Source organism: Camelus bactrianus, chromosome 36, assembly GCF_048773025.1.
Source record: "Camelus bactrianus isolate YW-2024 breed Bactrian camel chromosome 36, ASM4877302v1, whole genome shotgun sequence".
NCBI lineage: Eukaryota > Metazoa > Chordata > Mammalia > Artiodactyla > Camelidae > Camelus > Camelus bactrianus.
In genome coordinates this window covers 4,933,763-4,957,974 of record NC_133574.1, presented here as the reverse complement: position 1 = coordinate 4,957,974, position 24,212 = coordinate 4,933,763, and positions in this window count along the sequence as shown.

The window sequence follows — 24,212 nt, the reverse complement described above, 5'->3', positions numbered from 1 at the left end:
GGTGTTTACTCGACGAAATGGAAACTTATGTCCACACACAAAACTGCATACAGATGTTAATAGCAGCTTTATTCATAATCACCAGAACTCAGAAGCAACTAAGCTGTTATTCAGTAGGTGAATGGATAAACTGTGGTCCAGCCAGAAAATGGACTATTATTTGGTGCTAAAATGAAATGAGTTATCAAGGCATGGAAAGACATGGAGGAACCTTAAATGCATATTACTAAGTGAAAGAAGCCAATCTGGGAAGGTTCCGCAACTGTCTGATTCCAACCGTATGGTGTTCTGGGAAAGGGAAAACCACAGAGACTAAAAGATCAGTGGCTGTCAGAGGCTAGAGGGGAAGGAGCAATGAATGAGGTGCAGCACGGAGCATTTTAAGGTCACTAAGACAGACTACTCTGTATGAAGCTGTGACGGTGGATACATGTCATTGCACATCTGTCCAAACCCACAGAGTGCAAACCACCAAGTGTAAATCCTAGTGTCAAGTCTGGGCTCTGGGTGATGATGACGTGTCAGTGCAGGTTCACCCATTGTCGCAAATGCACGCTCTGGTGCAGGAGTCAATAGTGAGGAGGCTGTGGGGACAAACTGCAGTTCATACACCGAATCCAGCCCCAGCCACCGCTGTTAATAACGCTCTGAGGGTGTGTGGAATGTCCGGCTGCTCTGGCGTCTGAACAGCAGAGCTGAGCAGCTGCACCAGAGATCAGGAGGTTTGCAGACCCTGAAATACTTACTCCCAAGCCCTTGACAGAAAAAGTCTGCTGAGCCCTGTTCTACACGAATCAGAATTCACCCTGATGAGACAGGACAGCAGGGCCCAAACCAGGCATGGTTAATGGGACTGAAGCAATGTTTTATTTCCAACACCTTTTTGAAGTCCTGCAGATCCAGCGACAGACTGTAGCCAGGAAGCGTCTGCAGAAGGAGTCGGTAGCAGGCCTTCCCGCCAGGCTCCGGGATGCCAGGGGCCGCGCGCTGCACGGGGGCCACCCGCTTGAAGAAGGCGGACTTGCGGTGGAAGCCGATCAACTCATAGAGCTCGGAGAGGATGCTGCACTGCTGAATTCTCTCCTAGGAATGCTGAAGCACAGGGAGAAAAGCAACAAGCATCTGAACGAAACATGTAATTGAAAAAAGACCCGTAAAAAATTTTCCCTTAAAACAGAGACCCAACGACACAGGAAGGAAGAGGAAGGCTGACTTCATGCACTGATGGGACTGGATGCAGAAATGCAGGGAAGGAGCGCTGTGCAGACGCTCCAGACCCCCTCTGGGCCCCACCTTTCCGAGTTCCGCCTCTCCTTTTACTAGAAATGTCCGTATTCCCTGAAACAGAGGAATCTGCTACCTAAACATGGGACACAGAGAAGGGAAAGAGGAAAAGGAAGGGAAAGTAAAGGAACAACGTTTCATCAGACCCTAGGGTCTGGGCGGGACTTTCACCAAACACACAAGCTCTCAAAGCACAGAGCACACAGTGAGAGGCTGACAGAGTGACTGCGACTTCTGCTCCTTAAACACCAGCTACCTGCCAGCACACGCTGTGCCCGTTACTGAATCATTACAATCATTTCAGAAACTATTACTACCCCGGCTCACAGGCAAGGAAATCTGAAACTCGGGGAGGAATTATTATCATCCTGGACAAATTCCCACGGCCCAGAAGTGTCAGAGCCTCCGGCAGACCCTGGACTAAAATGCTCCTCATCACCACGGGCCCTGAGCCTCAGGCTGAGGCCACGTTAGGTCTGCACGGGCCCAGAGCACGAGTCTGTGGGACAGGGAGTGGTCCCACTCGAAGTGCCTGGCCAAGGCCCTCAGGAACCTATGTAATGAAACCAAATCCCCAAACTCATTTCCAACGCACTGCCCTGTCCGGGAGGACTGCTTGGCACATCTGCTCTGTCACCTGTGCACAGGCTGTGCAAGGGGCGCAGACAGTGACGTGACGTCCCAGTGGAAGTGGCTCGGAGACCGCTTCATCACAGGACAGACGCTCCCGGCTTCCAACGTTAACTCTCCATTCCATTTCCAACTGGAAAGTAAGTTTATACTTGTTTTCCTCTCCAGAAACAAAGAGAGTGGTAACATCAGCGGGAAACTCAAGACTGAGGAAGAGTCTCCTGGCCATTTGGAAGGACAGGCCGGGGAGGGAACAGAGACAGGGATCAGAAAGACCCGTGTTCCAGTCCGAAGTCTGCACGTCACTCGCTTTGACAGTTTCCTTATTAATACAGGTGATAAAATCTAATTATGATTGTTGGAAAAACTAAATGAAATAACGTATGCCACTAGCATAGGTGTAAAATCCTCCATGAGTGTTCCAGAAATGGACGTGACCATGGTTAGGTACTGTCTGCCAAGTCTTGTGTGCTAAGCTCACATCAGCCAGCCAGAGATGTGCCAGAGAATGCCTCAACAGCCAGCAGCCTTCTCCAACTTGGAAACTCACAGTGTCCGAAGAACAGGCAGTGGTGGATGCTTTGGGACACTCTGGAGGTAGCACTCCAGTGATGACTTTAAAAAGCTGGGGAGAATTTAGGGGACCATACAGTTCAAATACAGAAAACTCATTCCATGTCTACAAATATTCATCTCGAGCCATGATGATTCAGAGAGGAAATACATATTCAAACGTACATCATTTTCACACATAAGTGCATCAAAACAATTTGGAAAGAATGTAACTTTCTTCTCTAGTTCACACAGCGGGGATTACAAGGTTTGTACTGAGAGCCCTACTTGTAAAACATCTGCTAACATAACTGGGTCCACTATCAGTCCATTCAAAGAGAAGGATGGAAAAGAACAAAGTCAAGCTAATACGCTCCGGTCTTTGGTGGGTTACAGTGTCACAAAGGAGATGGACAGGTCATCAAGGAACCACCCTGCCGTGATCACGGAGCCGGGAAACGGGGTGGGCGGCAAGATGTATGACGCAGCCGCAGCTGTGCCCGCGCTTCTAGGCAGGTATCCAAAGTCACCTCGACATGGCGTCCAATGCTTGTGCCCACGTCCTCATCACCTGAGATGTATTTAAGAGAAATGAAAACTAATAAACGGAAAATACCTTTGGTGGGCACACCGTCCAAAGAGCAAAATCACAGTTTGAAAACTGGCCATCTCGGTTCCCTGGGATTAATTCTTGGAGAACCTTAAAAACCACTCCTCTGTCCTCAAGAAGCGCTGTCTTCTTGTCCTAACTTTGGCTCAGGGATACAGCACGTTCACGTGAACTTCAATGTCTGCACAGATTTGACTGTCTTTGTCCAGGTTCACTTGTCCATTCTGAAGAGGCCTGAGTTAAGTCCATCCTCTGTAAGATCAATTCCCTCCAGTGAAAACTCATCGAGCCTGCAATTAAAAGCCAAATGAACAGGACTGTCCTCAGCTAAAAATGTCACCCACCCCTCACTGCTTTCTTAATTTCCTTTCCTGGCTAATTGCAACAGACTAAAAATTCCCTCCACCCAGCTACCCAACTATGTCAAACAGAAAGTAAGGTCCATAAAAGAGGAGACAACTCCATAGTCACCTCTGGATTCCTAGCATATACTAATGTCAATAAATAGAACTATGATTATGGCTTCTTTCCTTTAAAACCTTTCTGGTTATTTAAATGAGACCTTGGAAGAGAGCTGTTTGGGTCTAGTATCTTGATCCAGAAGACTCAGGAGGCCTTTTTCGGAATGGCTGTTCACTGAATCATTCAAAACACAACTTCTTATTCCGGGAGGAGCTGTGATTTTCTGCCAAGAGATTGTGGTCACTCCCATGCCAGAACAGCTTTAAACTATATCCTTACTTTGGATTTGTTATTTTTCCCTGCTTCCCAAAAAATTGACTTTCCTTAATTTCTTGCCTTGAGGAATGATATTTTTCTTTCTTTCTAATTCACCCTTTATTAAACAGGATTCTCAGGATGTGCTTGGCCTTACATAGGATGAGCCATCCAACTCCCAGTGTGAGAGGTCTGGGGCTCACCTCCCACCCTCCTGCCAAGGCAACTAACACTCACTTCAGGAGCCAACCAGCACCCCAGGGCTTCTAAGGCTCGCGTATCTCCCAGAATCCCTGCTTTCTGGTTTGACTTGGCTTCTGAGGATTTCCCCTCACTTTCTTGAAAATTAGCTGTGCAGCTTGAAAGATGAGGAAGGAATGTTTTATTTCTTAATCAGCATTTTAAGGAACTTGTGTAATGAATGTTTTCACGAGTTTCTAGAACCCTCTATTGTCGAGACAGAAAACACAATAGATATTTTCTAAATTTAGGTATCATGTGCATTGTTTCTTTGCTTTTCTTTTCTTAACTACTAACACACATTTTTTAATTAAAAAAAATAAGGCCCGAAATAGGATAGAACCTTGAAGGGGCAAACAAAATTTAAGGGCAAAGAAAGAAAAATGATAAGTACTCTACAAAGTTAATATAATATATACACTATGGATCAGATCAGCAATTCTCAGTAACAGCTAATTGAAACATGACCATGAGGTAAAACGTCTCTCCTGTCAGGAGATGACCAACAGAAAATAGGATTAAAACAACAAATTAAAATTCTAAGTCTGGTGAGGTATAGAAGGCTACCAGCTAAATGTGTCTTCTTCTGGAAAAGAGGGAGGCTCACCAGCTCTTTACTGTGGAGCCTAAGCCTAGGGGAGGGTGGTGAAGTACCGCCCTGTAAGTACCCAATTAGCAAAGTGGGTGATGAATAAAGAGATGTGAGCTTTGATGACAGAAATGAAACTACTATTCACTTGTCCTGTAAAGTATGTCTTCACGTTCAGTGATCAATACCTCTGCGTCCTTAGGGATTGAGATTATAGGAAAATGCACAGCCCGGGCCAAGTCCTCCTCTGTGAGCTCATGACACTGCACTTAGATGTCTCAAGGGCAACTCCAACTCCACCTGCAAAGAGCTGACTTCACGGTTCTCCTCCCATAGCCGTCCTGCCCAGTACTCCTGGTCGGGGGGAAGGTCTCTCTGCCCCTCCCAGCTCAGGCCCATCACTCACAGATGTGACGACCCCTCCTTCAGGGCTCAGATTTCCTCAGTCACCGAGCCCCACCACCCACACCTGACCTACCAGGTACTCACAGGCACTCCCTCAGCACTGACTCTGGGCTGGGGATCACGCTGCACACTGTGCGCATGTTATCTCACTGGATCTCCACAGCAGTCCTGGGAATTGGGTACATCACTGCTTCAATTGATTAGATAAATAGTTTCACTTCCTTGAGTGCATCATCCAAAGTGACACGTCTACTGAGCCACAAACCTGGGACTGAAAACCACTTGAAAATTGAACACTGCTACACCTCTTAGCCACCCTACTCTGATTCGTCACATCACTTTCTGTCGAGCCTACTGAATGTTTGCAAGCATTCTACAAACACAAAAGTGATCTAAGAGAGCACCCCACTCCCCTACTTAAAATCTGTCAATGACGGTCCACTGCCCTTCAGAGAAAGCCTCACCAGGCCTGAGCACAGCCCCACGGCCCGGCATCTTCGTTCCCTGCACGGCCGGGCCGCCTCACCCACCACGCAGCCCTACACGTGCCGTGTCCAGGACTGGGATGCTGACTCCGTACAACACGGGGCTCTTCTCACTCGAACAATGATCACGCTCTTCAGTGGTCACCCTCTTCAATGCTGACTCTCAGAAAAATGTTTTCTCAGGATGAATCAATATCTTTTTCCTTACAACTTCCAGTCATTGATAATGAGCTCCTCCAAAAAGAGACAAGACTTAATCCTCAGTCTCCTTATCTGTAAAGTGGGAATAACAAGGAAATATGTGAGGTTTTCAGAGAAATAAAATTCATGTGAGTCTGAGGGACAATTCCCAACATACAGTAAGCACTCAATATGGGCTTACTTAGTATTAATAAGAATATGTTGCATTCCAGCAACCTTAAATCAATGTTTTATGGCTTTGTCCAACAGACTACTGACAAACAGTTGGACGAAGCCCTTTGAGCAGATCAGCACAAGCGTATTGGGAGAGGTAATTGCTGCCTCCAGTTACAGCTCAAACTCTTACATGTTGTTTGAGCATTTAGTTGTCGTTATTAAATAAAGACAGGTGTTCTTTAGTCAAAGCTCCTGAAACATAAATCTTCAAAGATAGATACAAATTAGGTTTCAAGTACAACATTCTCACTAGAATTTATTTGAAAATGATAGTCTTAGCTCCTCTGTACATCAAAAGGGCATGTTCTTAATGTATCTGACTATATACACTGAAAGGATTGTTTAAAAGAAATTAAGATGAAGCCATCCTAAATTAGCTCTCAGTATCATCTGCACAAAGCCCCACCCAAGGGTCTCATTTCTCACTTCCACATAGGTGTTGAGGTAGTTTAACCTGGGTCTTGGGTTCTTATAACACAGGGGAGGGAAGAGTTGTGGATAGATTAATGTAGCAAATATAAACCTAGTGTATTTGATGTGTAGGAATCCTAGAAATAAACAAATTGATATATAGTCCCACCCTTAAGAAGCTCAGCCTTTCCATTTACAACAGCATTAAAAATAAAATGGGAGATACATTTAACAAAAATTTACAAGATTTGTACATTGAACAATTTGAAGTATCACTGAAAAAATTTTAGAAGATCTACATATATGGAAGACATCCCATGTTCATGGAATGGTAGACAATATTGTTAAAAATGTTAAGACTCCCCAAAGTGATCTACAAATTCAGTGGAATCGCTAGCAAAATTCCAGCTGACTTCTTTGCAAAAATTGAAAAACTGATCCCAAAATTCATATGGAAGTGCAAGGGGCCCAGGTCAGCCAAAGCAATCTTGAAAAAGAAGAGAAAGTTAGAGGACTCACTTTAAAGGTTACTACAAATCTATAGTACTCAAGTCATTATGGTACTGTCATAAGTTTGTATACATAAATCTATGACACACAGTAAAAATTCCAGGGGGAAACTTACATTTACAGTCAGTTTTCCACAAGGGTGCCAACAACACTCCATTGAAAGAATAGTCTATTCAACGAATGGTGCAGGGACACCTGGGTATCTGCAGGCAAAAGAATGAATCTAGAATCTGAAACCCCCTATTGTATATAACAAATAAAAAGTAATTGAAAATGGATCACAGACAGAAACATAAAATCCAAACCTATAAACTTTCTAAAAGAAGACATAGTATAAATCTTTGTGGTCCTAGGATAGGTTATGGTTTCCTAGATACAATACCAAGAGCAGAAGTGATAAAAAAAAAAAAGATAAACTGGACTTCATCAAAATTAAAACCAATTGTTACAAAAGACATCATCAAGAAAGTGAAATGAAAGGGGAAGGGGGTAGCTCAAGTGATATAGTGCGTGCTTGGCAAAAAAAATAAATAAATAAAATAAATGAATAAATCTAATTACCTCCCCTATAAAGAAATTGTCTTAATATTTAAAAAAAGTAAAGTAGAATGACAATCTGCAGAATAGTAGAAAAGATTTGCAAAGCATATATCTAACAAGAGACTAGTATCCAGGATATAAAACAAATGCTTACAAAAGACCAATACAAAGAAAATTGACCCAATTTTTAAATTTACCAAGGAATTAAATAGATACACAAATGGCCAATAAGCATATGAAAAGATGCTCAGCATCACTAGTCCAATCAAAATCAAAATGAGATCTCATTTTACACCCACTAGGATGGTTATAATCAAAACATGGACAATAACAAGTGTCGGTCAGGAGGCAGAGGAATGGGAACCCTCAATATGCAGCCATTGGAAAGGGGCAATGGTGCAGCTTCTTTGGAAAAGTCTGGTGTTTCCTCAAAAGTTTAGTGTTATCATATGGCTTAGCAAATCTACTCCTACATATAGGGTCATCCCTCACTATCCTTGGGGGATTGGTTTCAGGAACCCACCACCATGGATTCCATAATCCAAGGATGTTAGAGTCCCTTTACAATCAGCCATCTGGATCCATGAAGTGGAAACTACAGATATGGCAGGCCAACTGTGCAGCCAACAGAATTAAAACATATTCTCACAAAAATTTGCACATCAATATTCATAACAGTATCATTCAGAGTAGCCAAAAGTTACAAACAATATCCATCCATCAATGAATGGGTAAAAAAATTATCAAGAATAGTCCCAAAAACTTCTGGTCATTGAATCTTTGACAAAGGAGGTGAGAACATACAATGGAGTAAAGACAGCCTCTTCAGAAAAGGTGTAGGGAAAACTGGACAGCTGCATGTAAATCAATGAAGTTAGACTACTCCCTCACAGCACACATAAAAATAAATTCAAAATGGCTTAAAGACATAAACATGTAGACACGACACTACAAACCTCTTAGAAGAAAACGTAGGCAAAACATCTGACATGCATCTCAGCAATGTTCTCCTAGAGCAGTCTACTCAAGCAATAGAAATACAAGCAAAAATATACAAGTGGGGTCTAATTAAACTTACAAGCTTTAGCACAGCAAAGGAAACAGTAAGCAAAACAAAAAGACAACCTATGGAATGGGAGAAAATATTTACAATAAATGAGACTGTCAAGGGGTTAACTCCCAGAATATATAAACAGCTTTTACACTTGATAAGAAAGAAAAATAATCAATTCAATCCAAAAATGGGCAGAAGTGCTAAAGAAACTTTTCTCCAATGAAAACATACAAATGGCCAATAGGCACATGAAAAAATGCTCAATATCATTATCAGAGAAATTCAAATCAAAATTACAATCAAGTATCACCTCACACCAGTCAGAATAGCCATCATTCAGAAGTTCACAAACAATAAATGCTGGAGAGGCTGTGGAGAAAATGGAACCCTCCTACACTGTGGAGGGAATGCAGTTTGGTGGAGCCATTGTGGAAAACAGTATGGAGATTCACCAAAAGACAAAAAATTGACTTCCCCTATGACCCAGCAATCCCACTCCTGGGCTTATATCCAGAAGTAACCCTAATTCAAAAAGACACCTTCCCCCAAATGTTCACAGCAGCACTATTTACAATAGCCAAGACATGGAACAACCTAAATGTCCACTGACAGATGACTGGATAAAGAGGTTGCAGTATATTTATACCATAGACTACTACTCAGGCATAAAAAATAATAAAATAATGCCATTTGCAGTAACATGAATGGACCTGGAGAATGTCATTCTAAGAGAAGTAAGCCAGAAAGAGAAAGAAAAATACCATATGAGATCGCTCATATGTGGAATCTTAAAAAAAAAAAAACAAAGAAAGAGAAACTTATCTACAGAGCAGAAACAGACACAGAGACATAGAAACCAAACTATGGTTACCAGAGGGGAGATGGTGTTGGAAGGGATAAATTGCGAGTTCAAGGTTTGCAGATACTGATTATGTATAGAATAAAAAGCAAGTTTATACTGTATAGTACAGGGAAATATGTTTAATATCTTATAGTAACTTATGTTGAAAAAGAATATGAAAATGAATACATGTATATTCCTATATAACTGATGTGTTGTGCTGTAAACAAGGAACTGATGCAACATTATAAACTGACTAGACTTCAATGAAACTATTTTTAAATAGACCAAAAACAAGAAAAAAAGGAAAAAGATATTATTAAAACAAAAGAATAAATTACTGTTTCAGGCTACAACATGGATGAACCTTAAAAAAGTATGCTGAAATAAGCCAGACACAAAAGGACAAATACTGCCCTTTTAGGTGAAGTGTATCTAAGTGTTCATTGTACTACTCCTGTAAATTTTCCAGAAGTTTGAAGTCTATCAAATTAAAAATAAAGTGTATTATTCATTAAAAACATAAAACGATTCCTCACAGGAGGGCTTTAAATAATAAATGAAGAAATGCATGTAAATCTCCTGGAACAACATTTGCATGTCCACAGACAGTCACTGCTGTCACTGCCACTCAGAGGTTGGTACCAGCGCTGATGAGAGCTGCCTCCACTCGCTGCCCTGCAGACAGGAGTGAGGGCCTGGGGTCTGACAGGCAGGGTGACCTGGAACCTGAGTCAGACACAGCCACGCCCCAGACTCTGTGTTACCCAACTTTCTTATACAAGCTGCTACATGTAACGTAAACACGCTAGAGGGATGTATCTTACAACATAGGCAATACAGTCAATGTTTTACAATAACTATAAATGGAGCAACTATTGTACACCTGAAACATATCATATTGTACATCAGATATACCTTTAGAAAAAATTAAAAAATAATGTAAAAATGTTATAACTTTAATATCAGTCCGGTTTTTAAGTAACTACTAAACACCTTAGAATGTATAAAAGCATTTAAGTGTGATGTTTATTTACATATATATTTACTTTCAACCTCCTGCTAAAAGAGAATTTAAACAATTTTTTAAACACAGCTTAACAACCATAACAACAAAAAGACAAAAGTGAGAGTGAAAAGAAAATGGAGATTCAATACTTAAATGAAACCAGGGGGAGGTAAAGTCATAAAAATCGATGCCATGAAGTCAGGGTAAGTGTTAAAGGCCGACTAGGAATTCAGCTGTAAGATTTTTGGCAGCTAAAGCAAAAAGAAAAAGATGAAGGGGCGGGTGGTAGAGCTCAGTGTTAGAGCTTGTGTATAGCATACACGGGGTCTGGGTACAAGCCCCAGGGCCTCCACTAACAGATAAATACACCTAATTACCTACCCCCCCAAAAAGAGCCCCAAAGAAAAGAAAAAGAGAAATTTGTTTCCTAAAAAAACCTGATATTAAATTTAGATTAAATACATAAAAAAAAAAAAGAAAAATAGAAACAAATGAGTGACACAAGCGATAATGCCCGTGAGATAAATCTGCAGTGGCAGCTGGCAGGTCCCCATGTCCCACGTGGGAAAATCTGAAACATCCTTCACACCACCCAGAGTCATCCTAGGCCTACCCCACCCCTCCCACTGTTAAATGCAGGAGCACAGCCAGGGCCGGGCCTTTGTTCTCTCTGTGTCATCACAGTGAGACAGGATGGAAGGGGGCAGAGCACAGCCATTCAAGGAAGGCCACAGCAATAAACATCAAAATGGTGAAGGATTCAACCCCCAATAGGCCTTGAGGCTCAGGATGAAGAGATTTAACTTCTAGCAGAGCTTGAGCTTCATTATACGCCCATTGTAATAGTAACATGGTGAATAACACGCCCCCAGGCACCATGGCAGTCCCAAGGCTAGCCAAAACAGGTCAAAGTGTGGGAAATGGCCAACTCCTTGTGAATTCCAGCCCCTTGCCCTTAGGCTGGTCCTTCTACTTATTAGCATATGAAACCACCAAGCCCATGAATACAAGCAACACAGCACCGCCTAGGGGTCACACCTCTCTCTCCCGCTTCAGAGAAGGCCCACAATCTGTGGAGTGTGTACCTACTTTTAATCTGAGCATCAAACCCCCACACATCGTGGAATTTCTCTTGCCTTTCAATGAATCTCTCTGAATAAATCTACCTTTACTCAACAGTGGCTTGCGCTTGAATACTTTCCTGCATGAAGCCAAGTACCCACATCTGGCAGGGCACATCCAAGGGGCTCAACCAAAGCCTGGGACATAGCCCTTCTCATGTCCCACTTATTTTTTCTTGTATAAACAGGACTGGGTTGTGAAGGGAGCTCTAAGGCCCCTGCTAAGGGACAGAAGCAGCCCCAAGGGCTCGAATTGGCGGGCAGCCTCTCCCCCAGCAGGGGCCATGGGGTCTGCCCGGTTCTCAGTGTTTCTTTGTTGTGCTGACTCCCCAGCCACAGAGCGTTCTCCCTAAGCCTGTCCCCACAAAACCCTTCTCTCCAAAATACAAGCACATCATGTCACAGTCCTCTTGTTCAACCAGAAAATATTCAGCCCACTATTTCCCTCCCCAGTAAAGTACCTAACTGTCCTCCCTCACATCCCACCACTTCTTTCTTTGTGACAACTCTGCACTCCCCACACACCATCCTGAACGCAGGTGCCTTGCTGGCTGGGACCGAGATGTTTCACCCTTACACAGCCTGCGTCCTTTGACATTCCCCTTTCTACCTTAAAAAGCCTTTCCTGAGTCTCCCACACATCTGATTCTGAACTTCACAAAGTGCTGAGTTTACGGTCACTATGTGCATATATCCCAGGTTTTGACTAGGTTTCCTTCACAAGATCCTCATTAAGGAGCTGCATCAAGAAGTTTAAAGAGGCTATTCTTACATCTGAGTGGAGGAGCCTGCATAAAATTTAAATGGCTTTGAATAGACTGTTAACCAAGGACAGAGAGGTCACAGGTCCTAGTCAACAGTGTCATGAGGCAAAATGTTCTTCAAAGGCTCAGAGTGGCTTCTGAACACGGAGTTGGCAGGGAGGAGGTTCCAGGCAGTGAGTGGAGTGTGTGACAGAGCTTACGCTCCCCCAGCTTGGGAAGAATTGATTTTTTTTCTAGTTTTCCAAACAATTTCTTACTACCTTTTTCTCCTATTGTCACATACCATTTCCTATGAATTAAGAAAATCAATATCAGTCATTTGGGCCACTTGGGAGAAGCTACACGATGCCATTCACATGGCTGGGGCATGACAGCCACGCCAGTCTAGGTTGAAAGACCAGTGGGGGTATTTCCAAGGTGATCACGGGCATGCAGCAAACTCCCCAGCTTCAATTACCTCATCTCAAAGGTGGGGCCAATAAAACTACCAAGCAAAGTGCGTGATGATTATGGCCAACATCTGTTTACTAGGTAAGTGCCCATGACAGCTGCTGCTTAATGGGGAATGAGTATCACCAACGAGGCCCAGTCTACCTGGTCACATGCGCCCTGCCTTCCTGCCTTGGTGCAGCAGCAGAGCTTGTTTCGCTGAGATGAACGCCCCCAGAGCAGCCCTGACGGGAAAGCTCCCAGAGCTGCACAGCGAGGCCTGTTCCTTTCCTTCTCAGAGCTGATCACAGTTTGCAGTCATCTGTTTTTATGTTTATCCTTTTTGTAACTGCCTCCAGCCCGGAGTTTTGCTCAAGCAGCACAGGGCCAGGTACGTCTTGCTCCCTGCTGGATATTCTGGGCTCGGGGACAGCCGAGCACACATCTGGCTCAGGTGCTGAAAGGAGAGGGCAGAAGGCCCAGGTGCCCATGCTGAACTGAGGCCCCTGCACCCAAAATTATGGTCTGACTTTGGGTAAATTACACAGTCTTCTTTACCCTGAGGTTCCTCATCTGTCCATGAAAATAACTGCCCATGGCACACAGATTTACCAAGATTAAAGGAAATAACCAAATTCACAACCTATTCAAGGGGCTACCAGTGCACCCTCAACAGACAAATGCTGCCTTTACGGCTCTGACACATGTGAAGTGGGACGTCCACACACAGTGAACACTGCTAAGTGCCAGTGTGTTAAGTGCTTCATGTGTGCTATAATACTCTTTACAACTTACAACAATCCCAGGAACAAACGAATATTATCATGCCCATTTCACAGATTCACCAACAGGTTAGGAGAGGTTACATTCTATTCCAAGGCCCCATGGTGAGGAAATGGCAGTTTAAACCTGAATCTGGGCCCAGGCCTGGGCTCCATCTCTCTCCCATCCACCTGACCACTTGCCTATGAAATCCACCTGTCCAATACACAAGTTTGCAGCCGGCCAGCTCTTGAATGCGATGTTTGCCACCGTTTCTCAATGTTCATTAATTACCATAAACTGTTCTCAGAAACCACTACAGAAAAGAAAGGTGGGTTTACGTCCCTGCCCACAAAGAAAAGGAATTCTGCCTTCTCCTGTAATGTGCAGAACACCTTCCCTACACCACCAAATACTTTTGTATGCTTCCTCCATGTTTATGTTTGCACACGGCTTATTAAATTAGAAGGTACCTGAAGTAATTCCATCTCGGTTGCTTTCTAAGTTTGCAGATTATCCATAATCATTCTGTGACCGAAAATACTACAGTGTGAATGAAAATACTGCAACCATGTCAGTAAACAAAGAATGCTGAAACCAAGTCATCAGCGGCTGCCAACACACCCCAGCGAGGACAGGCCTGCAGCCCAGCCTCTACAGCCACTCACAATGGTGCCCTCTGAGCAGACTCAGAATAAGAAAGGACAGGATGCTTGCCCTAGATTGCTAGATGCTTGTCTAAAGAATGAATTCAGTGAGTCAAAATGTTTGCTTCCTCCCATACATGGAAAAGCACTAAATTCTTGAACTTGAGATACCTGGCTTTCTTTAGATAACAAGCAATCTTTTATTGTTCCATCACCTTGTCTTTGTTGTAAAGCTCCTGTATATCCTAGCTCCTCCTCAACCTCTTGGGAACAGTCCCTCTGAGCGATCTGAGAGGCTGTCATCCCGGCTCGAGTCCTCCCGCCAAATAAAACATAACTCTTAACTTTTAGGCTGCACATGTATTTCATTCAAAAGTTTTGGACACCAGGAAGGGACCCAGAGCAGACTTCTCTCCAGCTGAACTCTCCGAGTTACCGGAGCCTTGGTACCAGCATTGGCACTTTGTGCCCATCTGCCTCCTTGGGGAATCCAGATGAATTTGGGTGAGTCTCTCCTGGTTCTAGGATCTCCCATATTGGTTGATGATCCTGAGTTTTATTTGGTGGTGTATCCAGGTACCTGGCCCTCCAGTTGAAAGAGACTGGGGGGAATTACCCACCAAGTGGAGACATGCTGGGTGGGGCCTGGTTGAAAGATAACAGGAAACACCCACCTTGAGGAGACATCTGAAGTGGGGCTGGTGGAAACATATGAGGAAAATACTCACCCAGTGAAAACGTCCTGAGTGGGTCCAAGTTGAAAGACACTGGTTTCAGGACTGAGTTGTTAGGTAAGAGGCTGTTCTAATGTTGTCTTCAATTTGGTTACCTCCATTGAATTTTTCGGAATAAAAGTAAAACTCTTATGAGGAACCTTTCAACTCCAAAAATGGGACCCTCCTCCTGGCTGGTAACAGCTTTCTCCAGTGACGGAGAAACTTTCAGGAATGGTAGAGGCAAAGACTTCATGCCATAGTGTTGTCCCTGCGGGAAATCTTACCAGCAATTTTATTCTGAGAACCCGACCTTACAATGGGGAATAGAACTTTCAAAAAAAAAATTGATAAAAAATAAAAACACAGAACAGAAAAGAAAAACAAATGACAGATTGCTAGTGTCCAACTAATACACTGGACAGGTTTATATACGTACAAACTTACAAAATTAATTAGGAATTAGAAAAAAATCTCACCCTGAAAGTAACTAACCAGGCCTGATAAAATATTTTTTGGAATTCTGAACTTATAAGAACAAAATCCCATTTAGGGGGAACTTGGATTTCTCTTCCTGTGTCCTTGAAATGTAAACGTTTTATATTTCTCTGAGTGTTTTTTGTGTGTGCATGTATGTATATATGTGTTTCTTTTTTTTTAAACGAAACCTTGGACTCTGTCATACAAAAGGTACAAGTATTGTGTACATATTGTGGCCACGTAAATAAATTGGGATTCTCAAAAATCCTTTGATTTTACCAATTTTCAGATATTTTGCCATCTTAACCGTTGTTGCATCAGCCTGGACCACAAAGGCTTTTAGCTTTTGGAAAGTAAAATTTGAATTTTATTTAAGCAACACCCCCACTCTCATGTGGAAAAGCCTCTTCATCTTATTGGTTTAAAATCCCTATATATATATATATAAATTGATGGCCATATGATGGAACCTTTAATTTGGGAAAACTTTTAAATTGGTGAAAGTTGAAAGAGCTCTCATTATAAACAGCCGTTTTATTGGTACCTATTAAAATCAAGTTTAAAGGTAGAAAAATATATCTAATGGTTAACCTAAGAAATTAGTTTAAAAAAAAAAACTGGTTTGAAAAGCTACATTTGTGTTTTTCCTTTCCGATCAATGGTTTTAGAGATGCTAATAAATACTTAGAATAATTAATGTTAATTAGGCTGAATAACTGGAAAAAGGATTGTAAAAATGTCGGAAAAAAAAAAAGATAAGGGGCTTATCCCAAATGGATAAATATTTTTATATGGTTATTTTGAATGAGATAAATAAAATGGACATTTTTGGATTTAGATACAAGGTTTTGATACTACACTATGTAAAGTAAAAAAAAAGGGCCAAAGAGATCACCTACTACCCCCAACATTAAAGTTCAAACAAGTCTGCTTTAGCACAGTTTAAAATATATGTATTTATAGAGCTAAAAATAATACATATTTATAGACTGAAATACTTGATCAATGATTGGGACAACAGACCTATTAATCAAATTGAAAATTGAGAAGGGCCTAAGCTCTTTGGCTGAAACTTGGGAATCCCAGAGACTTTTCTATATAATTAGATACAATGCACACACACACAAAAAAAGCTTCTGACACTCCTTCTAGAAATAGGAATTACTGATTAAACCTAATAAATATAAAAATTAAAGACACAAGATTTAATAAAATTGAGATAAAAGTGGTAAAATTGGTATATTAAATGGGCTTTATATAAAACTTTTGCTTAATTATATTGTGGGATAGATATATTTCAATGGAAAAACGCTTCCCCTTCTTGGTATTATAAGGCTGGGCACATATCTGTCCCTCAGAAAATATTAATTGAACAAAGTAAAGGAAACCAATAGAGTTTCGTGAACCTTCCAATATAATGTAAAATTAAAAACTAATATTCAGTGGCTAATAGACAATAAAATAAGAGGTTTACCCTGGGTTTAACTTATAACTCAAGGAAAAGAGACCTTACTAAATACCTTATGCAAGCTTTGGAAGACATGCTAAAGTAAATCTTAAAGTTTTAAAACATGGAATTCTTTGTTTACATCTCTTCTCACTGATACAAAAAAGCCAATTAAGGAGATACAATTAGACCTGCGTGACAGAGCAGTTCTCTGGGGAACTGGAAGCGTCTGTCTTTGTCTTGCAGATCAGAAATATAAATACAGCAAACAGTGACCTAGGACTGAGCCTAATTAGCTCAACGAGATAATACTGAAGGCCAAGAAATTTTTGGCATTTTAGAACTCAGAACTCTGATGCGTCCTTCAGCATTTGTCAAGAAATCTTAAATGTCGGTTTCATAAACAGTAAGCCTTAGTGATTTGAGCAAGCAAATTCAGCTTACTACAACTATTATTATGCCTATCTTATAAGTAAGTTTTAAAGTGAACCTATGAGATCTCTAGCTTTTGTCTGTATATAAGCCTGCGTACACATTATAGATGTGAGATATTTCTACAGCTGAAAAAAAAAATCAAAGTCAAAGATCTCTGCTTAATTGACATAAAAAAAAGTAAGAGCTTACAAATTAAGTATTTTTAAAATAAAAACTGACCAAATTGACTTTCAGCGTCACATGAACTGGAAAATATTCAATATTAAGATAATATTTGATATTGTTTAGTTTAAGTATGTTCTAATTAAAATAGACATCTTTAAAGTCATCAATATTAAGTACAATACCTTTACTGTTCCTAGTTTTAATGAAAGTCAAATAAGATCTTGTTATATCTGTTGCAGAATTGTCAAGAAAAAAATACTAATGTGGTGTAGTAAAATTTTAAGTAAATTAAATGCAAGTGAGATGAGAGCTTTGGGTAAATTTTTAAAATATATTTTTAAAATGTATGGTTAAGATAATCTCTAAATGTTTGGTATCTTTAAATTCTAGAGTTGTGCTAAATTAAGTTAAATGATAGGATTTTATTAAATAGCTATGACACTTTCAGATAAAATAAGATTGAAATATGAATTATTTAACATTTAACTTACCCTTACAGAGAAACTAAAGGTGTTTAGAAATATTAATAAATGGTTGGTGCTACCCTGAAATAATCTCTATTATTAAGGGTATAATCTCAGTATCCTAGGAAAGTAAGATAAATGTGTAAAGGAAGATATATGAATGTAATTATATTTTGTTAATAAAAAATAGTGACTTTCTTCTGAAGTTGGTTACTTCTGAATGGAAGAGAAAATAAAGGACACACTAATGTGAGTATAGAAAGCTGTGGAACGCTTGTGGAAGAGGAACCCTGAGGAAAGAGTTTTGTACGTTGTCGGAATTGTCTAAGTTTAGAATCAACTTGGGCAAAGTAAATGAATCTTTGAAGTAATCTGGTACAAGACTAGATTTGGTTTTCTCTCTGTTAAGATGACAAAATTTTCTAAAAATGTTAATCCACTTTCAGTAACAAATTGTAAAGCTTCTTATACCACATAACTGACCTGTTCTGCTTTTACCTTTAACGTATTTTCTTGTTAATGAAGAAGAACTACTTTACAGTGATCTATATGTTTATCTGACCAAGTTTTCTGAAAATTTTAACAAGCTCCCCAAATATCAATTTCTAATTAAAGTTCTTTTAATCTCCAGTTAAGTTTGGGATGCTACAGAGGGCCCCTGAAACATCCCAAAGAGAGATTTTAAACTAGTAAGTTTCATTTGGCATGTTAAATAACATGGTATTATCAAATGAATAATAGATCTTCCTAGGTTATATTGTATGAGAAAATATTATTAATATAGATATTCTAGAAATTATATGGATTCCCTAAAATTCTGGTATATCTGAAATGTTACCAGTCATAATTCTAGTTATAGTGACCAGCTTTCTTTATCGATTATAGTGTAACGTTGTTTAACCATGCTTTTAAATCACTTGTCATTTATATACAGTTAATTTTTTCCTTCTGATGATTTTGCAAATTGCTTTCTCTTCAAGGAGATTTATTGATTTCAAATAAATTTCAAACTATAGCACTGAACTAAACTGGGTAAGAAATTTTAAAGGTCTAATGAAAACTCTGAGTAAAAGAATTAGTTACATGGGACTGAGTAAACTGGTGAATATGGTTATAATTTTTGATTTTGTCTGAAATACTACTGGCTTTTAACCTGTTTCCCAGACATAAAGAAACTCTTCTTCTTAAGCTAGTTATGATTCACAGAAATTTGATAAATTATACTTATGTTCGCAGACTTGGAACAGTTATCTTTTCTCTCTATCTGATCCCTCAAGAGACTAAAAACTCTAAGGTCCCCAGTGGCTCTATCAGACAAATTAGGAAGATCATCTCCTAACAGATATAGGAATCTCGAGGTATTTTAAGGAATTTAAAGAGAAAAGAATTTACCTAAATCTGTAAGGCAGAAATCCATGGCAAGCCCTTGACAAGGCATTCCGGGCCTAAGAAAACCTTATTTACATTCTACCCTGAGAGTCCTTATTAAAAGTTCCAACACAGCCAATTTAAAAAAAAAAAGCCTATATAATCAAATAATCAGAATTAGCTTGTAAATAAATTAATCTTGATTTGACTATATTTGAGAAAACTGAGGGTAACTTTAGAGAGAAAAAAGATTATATTTTAGAGGATATTAATTTCTAGTTTTGTTGATTGAGGTCTATATTTACTAAGACATTTCCCAGATCATTCCTTGCTGTTATGTCACTGCTGTAAAGTTTAATTGAATTATAAAAAGAATACTCTAGGTTTGTTTCTGAAGCTCAGTAATCTATCCTTGGGCAAAGTTCCAATGCCCCATGACCAGCAGCCAGGGTATTATAAATACTGGAACAGGCATGACTTAAAGAACTGTCTCCAACCTGAATGGAACGACCCTTTATCAGGTACTCTTAACTAGACCATACACACCAAAGCTGAAGGAAATGGACTTTCAGATTCATTTCCTATCAGAAACAGCCCCTGCAGTGCACTGGCCTATAGAGCACTGCTCACCTTAAAACAATGCCCAAATGGAGAAGAATCTACCAGGTCAGGATGAGAAGAAGACAACATCTGAAGAAGACTGCAGGCCCAAGACCCCGAACCAGGCCTGTATGCCAATTACTTTGATAATTTCTCCTACCTTTGATTATGAACTAATCCAACTGTTAAGTTTATGGTAAATTACCTATGTCTAGTACTTCTGTGTTACCTTGGTGGGTTTCCCTACTCCAAGGCTCTAACTAGATAGCCCTCAGAAATGTTATTCTAAAAAGAAATTATAATTCTGTTTAGGCCACTGTTGATCTTACAAGGTGGGAGACCTCACCTGGCCAATTAATACCTGCTCTGACCCTGACCATAAATATGAAATTTCTCATAAGATCACTCAAACTCAATCAGGAACACAAGGAAAATTTTAACCCAAAAATATAACTTCTCGACTATTAAATTCTTACTCATGAATTTATAAACGTTACTAGCTGAATTACTTATATCCTGTCTGTATAATAAAATTGTTGTCTGTTACTTTTCCCAATGTGTAACTAGGCCTACAAGATTGATGATGGCTAAACATCTTGAAGGAATAGATAAAATATATAACTCTGTGTAAAATAATTGTAATAGTGTGATTCTAGTTATGGTAATGAGCAATGAAGAGTAAACAATTCCTGGATCATAATAGACTAGTAAGACAGGCGATCCAGAGAACTTTTAGTATCAACAGGTTCTGATAAAAAACTAACACCTTGAATGGCAGCTCAGAAGATACTTCACCTGAACTAGGAATGAGCCATCCTAGCACCGTGTTACAAAATTGGTCATGAAACGTCTCTCAAAATATTGGTCGAATTTAGGACCAAGGGGGAGCACTGTGAATGAAAATACTACAGTGTGAAAGAAAATACTGCAACCATGTCAGTAAACAAAGAATCCTGAAGCCAAGCAATCAGCAGCCGCTGCCACACCCCAGCGAGGACAGGCCTGCAGCCCAGCCTCTCAGCCACTCATATTGGTGCCCTCTGAGCAGATTCAGAATAAGAAAGGACAGGATACTTGCCCTAGATAGCTAGGTGCTTGTTAAAGTATGAATTCAGTGAGTCCAAATGTTTGCTTCCTCCCATACATAGAAAACCACTAAATACTTGAACTTGAGATACCTGGCTTTCTTTAGTTAACAAGCAATCTTTTATTGTTCCAACTACCTGGTCTTTGTTGTAAAGCTCCTGTATATCCTAGCTCTTCCCATACCTCTTGGGAGCAGTTCCTCAGAGTGATCTGAGAGGCTGTCATCCCGGCTCGAGTCCTCCCACCAAATGAAACACAACTCTTAATTTTAGGCTGAACGTTTATTTCAATCAAGTCCCAGAATAGACACAACTCATCACTTCTGTAATGGAATACACTGGATGAGGAACCAAAAGCGTGTTCTAGTCCTGAAAAACTACTAGTTCCTCTTTCTTCCTGTCATTATACAGTACCACCAGAACTCATTACTTTGCTGTCTGCTCATCTGGTAACCAAACTCAGAGAAGAGTCAACTCAGCAGACTGCCCTACTGGGGAGAACAGCCGGCAAAAGCACTGTGGGTTTCCTGCCCTCCCGCACGCTCTGCTGACCCCTAGTGTCCTCCGTGGAGACCAGGGCAACAGAGCTGTTCCCAACAGCTGCAAAGTCCCACACATTAAGAAAACCATTTTATTTTATACGATATGTTACGTATATACCTATCTCTGAAAACAGCTTTGCCAGAAGCCCAAATCTTCAACATTAATCTGCAAAGGCAAATCCGGTCCCTAAGTGAAAACAAGTCTTAAGACGACGCTAAGGCCTCCAAAGTTCTCTCCACGACCATCAACCAAACTGCCTGCAGGTCTGCAGCTGCAGGCGGCAACATGTCTGCTTTTAAAGCAAACCCATCCTGCCCTCGGGTGCTACAATGTCCCTCTATGCCCTCCCATCTCAGGGTAAGAGCAGCCGCTGCAGAACCTCACAGGGCAGCACTGACAGGACTGGACACAGAGGATCAGAGCTAAACTAAGCCTTCTGATGAAACGAGCTTGTCCCTGTGTCACTTTACAGATGAAGATATATATAGAGAGAACTGGGGTGATATTGCTCAAAGTCACACAGCTAATAAGTGGCAAAGTCTATAACTCTGCTCCTCCCTCTGGCGTGACGCCCCAGCTGGGACGCCCACAGGGTTCTCTCGTGCCTGCCTGACCAGTCCTTTACTGTCACTTATAAAACACCACAGGGTCTGACCCTAGCCTGCCTTTTCAGCATCTTTTACCTCCAGTCTCTCAGGAACAAGGCTGCTCGGGCCACTGTATGACTTCCGGCTTCCCAAACCCTCCGTGTTCAGGGTGGTCTTGCCTGTGCATCCAGCACCCTGCTCAGAGGCTCTTCCTCCCCTGCAGGAGGACGTTTCCACTCTCCACAGGGACACCCCCTCAGGGAAGCCCTCTTCTCTCCCTCAGCACAGCAGGTGTCCCAGGCCACATCCCGAGCTGCCCCATTAGGACTGCAGGTGCCCAGGGGACTAATCAGACTAGCAGCCTCAGAGCCAGGGATTATGCCCGGGTCTCCCTGCAAAACTACTGCCTGCCTCACAGTCCCCAGCCAGCAGGTCACCTGGAAGTCACAGCAAGTGCCCCACCCAATCCAGAAGTCTCTTCATTTGCCAGCACCGCTGAAGACTGGTTTCCAAACTTTGGTCAGTTTTGCACAAAAAGGCACCTTCCACTGTGAACCGGGGGGGGGGTTTGCTTATGCTACCCACCCTTACTGGAAACGTCAAAGGAAACCAAAAGGCCTTTTCTCGACACTTTTTTGATGACACCCTCCCACCCACAATACTCAAATGTTCAAGAGAATTGGGCCCACGTGATTTTGTTTTCCTTACGCTAAGTGGCTCAAAACACTGCGGGATTCTTTCTCTTTTGAGGGTATTTGTACTCAGTTCATAGGCTTTAATCTGCTTTTGTCTCTCTCTTCAGTATCCCTAGCAGTTGCCACTTCTTACTCCCTTCAGCAGCCTCCCTCCCAACATCAAGTCTAGGAAATCAGCTGTGATGAGGGGCCCAGGGGCAGTCACAGAAGATGCAACTAAGGCACAGAGAGGCGACATAATTTGCCCAAGGTGATCAGCTGCAACCCCTAACAGTGTGTGTCACGTCCCTCTGTTTAACTCTTATGCTAAGCAAGTTAATTTTTTGTAGATTATAGATATAAACAGATGAGGTATCAAAATATATACAAGGACACACATCAACTCTAAGATGTTGATTAACTCCACTATTTTGTTTCTATTTATTTTATTTCTGTTAAATAAATTAAGAACCTCTGCAGTCAATAAAGCAAAATGTTACTGGGTTTTAAATCCAGAATATAGAGGTGTTAAGTGTGTCATTGCTCATACTTATTTGTATGTTCACAAGACAAAATGATTTGAAAGTCTCTCTCCCCTCACCCTACTCACTACTGGCTCTCACCAGAGCTCCCAGTCCACACATCTAACAGCCTTTCATTTTACCCACAGCTGAACTCATCAGATTTTCCCCAGAACTACCTCTGCAGGTTTCCCTCATCACAGCACAGCAGGACTATCATTTACCTCATTAATCCACCCAGAAACCTGGGCCTTACTCCATCCTACCTTCACAGACAGCATTCATCCTTTCCTTTTTACCATCGAAACATGTCTTCAATCTGTTCGCTTTTACCCACTGACCATCCCACCGCTCAAGTGGAAGCCACCAACACTGCACACCTGGTCTCACGAGTCTCCCAAGTGGCCCTACAGCTGCTCTCCCCAACTTGAGAAAAATGGGATTGTGTCACTCCCGCAATTTTAGGACTCTTTTCAAACCCACTTTTCTTAGAAGAAACTCCAAGTTCTTCACATGGTGAAGGTCTTTGCCATCAAACTGTCAGCTCAGGGAGGGCAGGACCCGCCCCCTCCCCTCGGCCCAGCCCTCTGGCAGAGCATCAGCATGGGAGGACCTGCTGAGCTACACCAGCCTGTATTCTAAACCTGGTCTTGATTTCTTAGCAAACTGCTTCACTTATCCATATAAATCCAAGGTAGATTAGAAAGATTTTAGATGTTGAGCTAGACTATTGATTTGGGCATTTTGCACTAGCAACCTGCAAGTGCATGTTCTAATGATTCTGTCTTCTTAAAACCACACCCAGATTTAAGTAGTACTTGTGGAATGTCTTCGGAGTAAAAGGGACTGTACTTTTACAGACTTTATATTTTATAACATGAACAACCCGCACAGGGTCACAAAAGGAACTGCCTCACAAGTGGCAGAAGACAGGTGAGAGGCATATAGCAACAGGTCACAAAGATGGTAAGAGCAACGTTGATTCTCCAACCCCCGAAAAAATTCCTCAATGAACTGAAAACTCTGAATTTTGAAAGTAAAATACTATCATATAAAGAAATAAAATAAATAATCCTCTTCATCAGTGTTTCAAGATCTGACTCCAGAATTTTT